Source organism: Mandrillus leucophaeus, unplaced genomic scaffold, assembly GCF_000951045.1.
Source record: "Mandrillus leucophaeus isolate KB7577 unplaced genomic scaffold, Mleu.le_1.0 Scaffold946, whole genome shotgun sequence".
NCBI classification, from domain to species: domain Eukaryota; kingdom Metazoa; phylum Chordata; class Mammalia; order Primates; family Cercopithecidae; genus Mandrillus; species Mandrillus leucophaeus.
Window position 1 is genome coordinate 405,548 of NW_012110319.1, and position 8,450 is coordinate 413,997.

An 8,450-nucleotide genomic window follows, 5' to 3' on the forward strand; every position below is an offset into this window, starting at 1 on the left:
TCTTGCTCTGTTGCCCAGGCTGGAGTGCAGTGGCATAATCTCGGCTCACTGCAACATCTGCCTCCCAGGTTCAAGCAATTCTCCTGCCTCAGCCTCCCAAGTAGCTGGGATTACAGGTGCACGCCACAACATCCGGCTATTATTTTTTTGTATTTTTAGTAGAGACAGGGTTTCACCATGTTGGCCAGGCTGGTTTCGAACTCCTGACCTCAAGTGATCCGCCCACCTCAGCCTCCCAAAATGCTAGGATTACAGGCATGAGCCACCACGCCCGGCCACAATACTGTTTTCAATAGCAGTAAAACAATGAAATACTTAGGAATAAATATAACAAAATATGTACTGGACCCAAATCTACAAAACTACAAAACATGAATGAAAGAAATCTAAATAAAGGGAGAGCTATTCCATGTTCATGAAAAAGAGGACTCAATATTTTTAGGATGTCATTTCTTTCCGACTTAATGTATATATTCAGTATCATTTCAGTCAAAATCTCAGCAAGCTATATTATAGCAATACTGAAAAACAAAGTTGGAGGATTCGCACTATCTAATGTCAAGATACCACAGTACTATAAAGCTATGGTACACAAGACAGTGTGGTTGAGTGTGGAAAAAAACAAACTGTTTTTGCTCTGCTCTCACAGAACAATCAATACAGATTTCTGTGACCAGATGTGTGGGAGTACACACACTAAATGAGCAATCAGTTTTGTTGTGGACACCGGATGAATGTCCTCTAATTTCATGTAATTTTGATACTAACTACCCGGAGATGGCGTCAGATCTCACAGGTTGAGAGCTGTCTCCAAGAATGCCATGTTCCCTTCGCTCATCCTCACCTCCGCCTTCAGATGTGACTCCTGGTTGTTTTACCAGTGTTTTTGACGGACTGGCTATAAACTAAGTTTCCACAACCCCCTCACTGAGTCCCATTAATTTGTTAGAGTAGCTCACAGAAAAGTTTCTATTCCAGATACAATGAAAAGGGGAAGTTGTCAAAGTTTCATTATTTCACCATTAGACATGGTCTTCACAGAACTCAAGGAAACACTTACATACATACATACATACATTTATTTATTTATTTATTTATTTATTTATTTATTTATTTTTGTTTGTTTGTTTGTTTCAGTCTCGCTCTGTCCCCAGGCTGAAGTGCAGTGGCTCAATCTCGGCTCACTGCAACCTCCACCTCCCAGGTTCAAGTGATTCTCCTGCCTCAGCCTCCCAAGTAGTTGGGACTGCAGGCATACACCACCATGCCCAGCTATTTTTTTTTTATTTTTTATTTTTAGTAGAGACGGGGTTTCACCATGTTGGCCTGAATTGTCTCGATCTCCTGACTTCATGATCCACCCGCCTCAGCTCCCCAAAGAGCTGGGATTACAGGCGTAAGCCACCATGCCCGGCACTTACTTATATTTATTAGAATTTTGGGTTTTTTTAGTTAAATAATCATTTTATTGCTTGAGCACATAGACAATTTATGTGACCAGGGCAGAGGCTGTGGATGACTCATATTTCCAATCAAGAGGGAGGACTCGCTTAGTGTTATAATATCGGGCCAAATGATGAATCCGGCTATCAGAATCAGATAGCATTTAGCATCCTTATCTGATTCGTGAGGGAGTCAGGCCCTTGGCCAGTTTGTCAATCTGCTCCTTCACGTCATCGGAAGTCAATGTCAGCCACCAGGAGCATGCATGCGACCCATGATGGCAGCAATCAGGCAGCAAAAGGATAATGGATTATGATAAGGAATATTACAAGGAATATAGATGAAAAGATGCATGGGGCAAGGCCTGTGGGAAGGGGCACAGTGCTTCACGCCTTCTTCGAGTATGCCACCCTCCAGGAGCCTCCACGTGTTTTGCTGTCCGGAATCTCCCCAAGCTCTGGCCTTTTGGGTTGTTATGGAGGCTTTATTATGCAGGCATGATTGATTAAATCATTGGCCATTGTGATCAGCTGAACCTTCTGGGCCCCTCTCCCCTCCCCTGAGGTGGGGAAATGGGGCGGAAAGTCCCAACTCTCTAATCCTGCCTTGGTCTTTTTGGGGACCAATCCCCAGTCCTGAAGCTATCTAGGGGCTGTTGGCCATCAGCCAACTCATTAACACATAAAAAGCCATAACTTTGGAGATTTTAAGGATTTTAGGAGTTGTATATCAGGAAAGTGGGGGGGACCAAATATACACTTTATAATAATCACCGCGGTGTTAAAGAAAGAATGCACACAGAGATCAATAGAACAGAGTGGAATATATTTTGAGGTAAAGCCAACAGATCTTCTTGTAAATATGAATTGAGGAAAAAGAAGGAATCGAGGACCATCTGTAAGAGATGGGGGAAAGATCAGGTTAGAGAATGTAAAATGTCTTCCCAACTTTAAGTTTTAATCAAGGATTTTCGGGTCTATGATTCTTTGAGCTGCCCCCCATATTCCTCCTAACACTACAGCTATTCTTGGGGCTGAGGTCTCCCTAATTACTGGCCCCACACCTCCAAGCTCAGCCCCCCTCCCACTTCCCTTTCCTCTTCTATGGAGGGGTGTTGAGGGCTCTACCAGTGGGAGCCAATGAGCAGGGTGAATGCTGCCTCTAGCCTTGGTTTGAAGAGGCTTCAAGCTATGTGTGTCAAAGATCCCAGTGCCCTACAATCAGTGTGTTAATGAAGCAAGAGACAAGCTGGGGAAGGGAAAGAGAATGAGTGAACGAGGAAAGAAGATGAAGAAAGAGATGGGGGAGAGGGGGAAAGGAAAAAAGAGTAAGTGATCTGTGGGCATGTGGGGAGGGGAGCAGGCCACATTGGCACACCTGGGGCCCAGAGCATCCAGCACTGCTGGCCTCTGTCCATGGCCACAGCAAGATCCCCCCATTTGCAGCTGTAAGAGAGCAAAGAGGCTGTTATGGGGAGACACAGTCCTCTGTAGCGACTACATCTGGTCAGGTGGGAGAATGGATGACAAGGAATGGGTGCATTTAGAGAAGTGGTTCTTTTTTTTTTTTTGAGACGGAGTCTCGCTCTGTCGCCCAGGCTGGAGTGCAGTGGCCGGATCTCAGCTCACTGCAAGCTCCGCCTCCTGGGTTCACGCCATTCTCCCGCCTCAGCCTCCCGAGTAGCTGGGACCACAGGCGCCCGCCACCTCGCCCGGCTGATTTTTTGTATTTTTTAGTAGAGACGGGGTTTCACCGTGTTAGCCAGCATGATCTCGATCTCCTGACCTCGTGATCCGCCCATCTCGGCCTCCCAAAGTGCTGGGATTACAGGCTTGAGCCACCGCGCCCGGCCTAGAGAAGTGGTTCTAAACCTTTTGTTCAGTCACAGACCTGTCTGAGAATGTGATGAAAGTGATGGCCTGCACACTCTCCCCAGAAAAATGCCACTAGACATCATCATACCAAATTTTGTCTACAATTCAGCATGTTCATGGATGCTCTGGAATCCTCCAGGATCCATGAGCCTATGTGTCAAATCTCTGACTTATAGAATATTAGGAGATAAAAATCAACATGATTAGTGATGGATTGTATGTGATGGCTGATAGAGTGGATCGGAAAGGAAGCCTGGGTTTAATGGCTGAGGTAGCTGAGTGGATGATGGAACCATTCACTGAGACAGAGAACACCCAACGGGGAACAGGTTTCTGGGGAAAATACTGAATTCAGTTTTGGACCTGCCAAATTTTAAGTGTCTGGAATGTCCAAGGGGAGATTTCCAGGAGGTAGTTGGACATATGAATATGAAGTGCAGGAAAGAAATATAGGCTGGAGCAAAAAAGTTGGGAACCATCAACACATAGATGGTTATTAAAGCTATAGGAATGGGTGAGGTCATCTACCAAGACTGCACAGAATGAGAGCCTGAACGTACAAATAGACAATGGCCAGACCGTATATAAAAACAGAACTCTGACCTACAACCTGCAGTAACCTGCCAAGGAAGCCCACTTCTTATGTATAATAAACAGCCCAGGAAGCCAGCCTGCCTTAAGTCAGACTTGCAGGAAACCAGCTTGCCACCTCTAGCGACAATCCAGGAAGCTAAGCAAATATTTCTCTAACAATTGGCCCTGGCCGGGCGTGGTGGCTCACGCCTGTAATCTCAGAACTTTGGGAGGCCAAGGTGGGCGGATCACCTGAGGTCAGGAGTTCGAGACCAGCCTGGTCAACATGGTGAAACCTCATCTCTACTAATAATACAACAATTAGCTGGGCGTGGTGGCATGTGCCTGTAATCCCAGATACTCCAGAGGCTGAGGCAGGAGAATCACTTGAACCTGGGAGGCGAAGACTGCAGGGAGCCAAGATCATACCACTGCACTCCAGCCTGGGTGACAGAGTGAAACTGTGTCTGAAAAAAAAAAAAAAAATTGGCCCAAATGGCCAGAACTTGATGAATAACTAACAGCTTCCCTAATTTTTGTCCCTGCTTCCAACTTAGTACTAACCAGAGAAAGACAAATATGTATCCCCAACCAACCACAAAGGCCACCCCGCTTCTAGCTAGCCGCCTCCAGCTTCCCCCACCAATAGCCTCCAGTCAGGGCACACCTGAAGCCTTCTCTTTTCTCCATGCTAAAGCTTTCCCACTGCTCTGCCTGCCTTTGAGTCTTTGCCAATAGGAAAGTGATGGTGGCCAACTCCCTTGCTATAGCAAGCTCTGAAAAAATAGGCTTTGCTTTTCTTATTTGGTGAGTCTTCATTTATTTCCACAAAAATGAGAAAAAGGCTGGGACATAGCCTTATGGAACACCAGATTCTAAGGAAAGGGCAGAGGAAGAGGGGCCCACAAAAGGGACTGAGAAGTAGTGGCCAAACAGTAAAGAGTAAAGCCAGGAGAGTGCGGTGTCACAGAAACCAAGGGCCAATCTTCCAAATGGGGGAGAGCTCAACAGTGCCAAATGTTACTCAGACAACAACTGAGTAACAACAGTGCCAAGCCTGTGGACTATGGGGCAGTCCCTGTTCCATGGCTGTGTGCTGCTGGTCATCAATACACTGGGCTGTGGTATGCTTATGGTGGCCCGGGACAGTGCGTGACAGTCCTGGGAGGTCTACACCCAGCTGACCAGATGTTCCACAGGTGGCACTCAGTGAGCATGTTTGCAGTGGATGGCAACGTGGATCCTTTCCCGCACTACTGGTACCTCTGTCTGGACTGCCTACTCCCTGTGTCTGGCCTCTGTGGCCTCCCAAGTGCCCTCAGGAAGGTCCTCATGGATCAGCTGGTAGCCTCTCCCATGCCGAGCATATGATACTTCTTGGGCCTTGGCTGCCTGGAAGGCCAGACGCTGGGAGAGAGCTGCCAGGAGCTGCAGGACAAGTTCTGGGAATTCTACAAGGCTGACTGGTGCATGTGGCCGGCTGCACGCTGGTGAACTTTCCCTTTGTGTACACCCCACTCCCAGTTCCGAGTCACCTACATCAATGGCCTGACATTGGGCTGGGACACATATCTGTCCTACCTGAAGTACCCGTTCCTCTGACACCCCAGGCTATATGGCCTGGGCACCTGAGCAGACTAAGCTGCTCCCCCGTCCCCAGGGGCAAGATGCAAGACTGACTCCCAGAAGGGGAACAGGGTTGAGCGTGGTGGGTCATGCATGTAATCCCAGCACTTTGGGAGGCCAGAAGTTTGAGACTAGCCTGGGCAACATGGCAAAACCCTGCCTCTACAGAAAATACAAAAATTAGGCTGGGCGCCCGGCCTTATTTATTTATTTATTTCATACACCTGGAATTTATTTTGGTGTAAGGAATTAGATAGAGATCCAATTTCATTTTCACCAAAATCACAAGCCAGTTATCCCAACACCATTTATTATACAATCTATATTTTCACCAATGAATTAAAATATCTGTCAATTACTAAACTGTCCATAGGCAAAGTTTTTTTTCTGAACTTTCTATTGTGTTCCACTGATCTAGTCAGTTTTGTACTGGTATCACTGTTTAATTCCTATAGCCTCACAATGTCTTTCAATAAGTGCTAAGAATAGTTGGTACGCATTAATCATTTTCAGAATTTTCTTGATTATTTCTAGATGTTTACTCTTCTAAAGGGATACAGTTTAGAAATGTAATATCAACTAAAAATTATTTGGGTTGCATTAAATTTATAAATTAATTTGGAGAGTATTAACATTTTAATAAATGAGTTTGCCCATCCAGGAACCAGGTATGTCTCCCTGTTTATTCAAATATGTTATATCCAGCCAGGTGTGGTAGATCACACCTGCAGTCCCAGCTACTCCAGAGGCTGAGGCGGAAGGATTGCTTGAGCCCCAAAGTTGGAGACTGCAGTGAGAAATGATCGCACTGCTGCACTCCGGCCTGAGTGACAGACTGAGACTCCATTCTAAAAAACACAAAACCTGGCCGGGGGCAGTGGTTCATGCCTGTAATCCCAGCACTTTGGGAGGCCGAGGCGGGTGGATCACCTGAGGTCAGGAGTTTGAGACCAGCCTGGCCAACATGGCGAAACCCTGTCTCTACTGAAAATACAAAAATTTGCCAGGCATGGTGGAGGCCGCCTGTCATCCCAGCTACTTGGGAAGCGGAGGCAAGATAATCGCTTAAACTGGGAGGCAGAGGTTGCAGTGAGCCGAGATCGTACCACTGCACTCCAGCCTGGGCGACAGAGGGAGATTCCATCTCAAAAAACAAAACAAAACAAAACAAAAACCCCCCACAAAACACAAAAACCCCAAATATATCCTATAGGGGAGCTTTTTTTTTTTTTTGAGACGAAGTCTAGCTCTGTCACCCAGGCGGGAGTGCAGTGGCTCAATCTCGGCTCACTGCAACCTCCGCCTCCCAGGTTCAAGCGATTCTCCTGCCTCAGCCTTCTGAGTAGCGCCCACCACCACACCTGGCTAATCTTTGTATTTTTAGTAAAGACGGGGTTTCACCATGTTGGTCAGGCTGGTCTCGAACTCCTGACCTTGTGATCCACCCACCTCGGCCTCCCAAAGTGCTGGGATTACAGGCGTGAACCACCACGCCCGGCCAAGGGGAACTTCTTAACTATAGAGTGAGATTTCCAGAAGGTACAGTAGAAAGGTTTTGAAGGAAGCAAAGCAGTTCAAGATTGGCTCAAGGGAGGGAAAATGCAGAGTGTAAGAAATACAGGCGAGGCCAGGTGCAGGGGCTCACACCTGCAATCCCAGCACTCTGGGAGGCTGGGATGGGAGGACTGCTTGAGTCCAGGAGTTCCAGACCAGCCTGAGCGACATAACAAGACCTTGTCACTACAAAAATAAATAAATAAATAAAAATAAAAATAAAAATAAAAATTAGCCAGTTGTGTCAGTGCATGCTTGTAGTCCCAGCTACCCAGGAGTCTGAAGTGGGAAGATCTCTTGAGCCCTGGAGTTTGAGGCTGCTGTGAGCTATGATAGTGCCACTGCATTCCAAACTGGGTGACATGGCAAGACCCTGCCTCAAAAAATAAAAAGAAATACAGGAGCGAGCAGATGATAAAAGGAGTTTATATAAAAGATGGTTACTGTATTAGTTATCTATTGCTGAGTAACAAATGGCCACAAATTTTGTGGCTTAAAACAACATTTCGGCCGGGCGCAGTGGCACATGCCTGTAATCCCAGCACTTTGGGAGGCTGAGGCAGGTGAATCATCTGAGGTCAGGAGCTCGAGACCAGCCTGACTAACATGATGAAACCCCATCTCTACTAAATACAAAAAAGAATTAGCCAGTGTGATGGTGCATGCCTGTAATCCCAGCTATTTGGGAGGCTGAGGCAGAAGAGTCACTTGAACTCTGGAGGCGGAGGTTGCAGTGAGCCAAGATCACACCACTGCACACCAGTTTGGGCAACATGAGTGAAAGCCCATCTCAAAAAAAGAAAAGAAAATAGAAAAAAGAAAAAAAGAAAGCCACAACATTTATTCATCTAATAGTTTCTGCAGATTAGGAATCTACACATAGCTTAACTAGGTCCTCTGCTTTAGGGTCCCTCACAAGACTGTAATCAGGGTGTCATCCAGGGCTGGAGTCTCATCTGAAGGCTTGACAGAGGAAGGAGCCACCTCCAAGATCACCTGGTTATTGGCAGATTTTCAATTCGTCAAAGACTGTTAGACTGACAGCCTCAGTTTCTGGCTGGATGCTGCTCTTCAGTTCCTTGCCACATGGACCTCCCCAACATGGCAGCTTGCTTCATCAAAGCCAACAAAAGAGATAATCATAGTCTAGCAAGCTACAAAGCATAGTTTTATAGTTTTTTATTGTTATTGTTTTTGTTTTTTGAGACAGGACCTTGTTCTGTCGCCCAGGCTATAGTGCAGTGATGTGATCACAGCTCACTGCAGCCTCAACCTTCTGGGCTCAAGTGATTCTCCCACCTCAACCTCTTGGGTAGCTGGGACTACAGGTGTATGCCACCACGCCTTGCTAATTTTCTTTTCTTTTCTTCTCTTCTTCTT